Source organism: Colias eurytheme, chromosome 6, assembly GCF_061535395.1.
Source record: "Colias eurytheme isolate Ceu_HAF_F1 chromosome 6, ilColEury1 Martin Lab GWU primary, whole genome shotgun sequence".
NCBI lineage: Eukaryota > Metazoa > Arthropoda > Insecta > Lepidoptera > Pieridae > Colias > Colias eurytheme.
In genome coordinates, this window is record NC_142985.1 from 11205976 (window position 1) to 11206737 (window position 762).

A 762-nucleotide genomic window follows, 5' to 3' on the forward strand; every position below is an offset into this window, starting at 1 on the left:
CATTTTCGTTTCATTTCTACCCCCTTCCTTCTAAATTTGTAATGAACCTATTTACATCACGCTTCACGGGATAGTTATAAAATGTTCAATTAGGTAGTAAAATTCGTCTTAAGTATGAAATTCAGTGAAACTTTGTTATTAGTTTGGTGGTAAAACTTCGAGTCTTCAGCTAAATTTGTATTAAAAGCACTTTCAAAAACTTTCATGACTCTATTTAATGAAAAAAGTAAAGGATCACTGATTACAATTTAATTTCAACTCAAATTAATTTTTCTTTCTTTTACAATCAGTCCTAAAGTAGTTTGTGATTGGAAAACTAGTGAGCAAAATAAATATTGTAAGAACAGTTAACAGTACACAGTATCAAGCTGCAAAGGGCAGTGATGTTCCAACGTCCGAGCTGCAATCAATTAGGACACACTAAACATAACTGTCATGTTCATATAATCTCCTGTGTATGAAAATTAATCGATTAATCATGATAAATTGCGAACATTATCGCGAATACAGGGACTGCGGATGTGGCAACTTCTCATTGAGCAAAGGTTAATAATAGCATTAAATAACACCGGTATATTAATACCCTCGCCTTGTTTGCGAAGTATAATGGCTGTATGATTAATATCTGACGTTCTGATTAATTTTGGTGATTATCGTTTTTTGTATATCCTTGAAGATATGTGATATTACTGAGGGAAGTATTCGATCTGTTGCACTGATGGATTTTCTTTACGAGCCAATAGATATATGATTAATCATGAT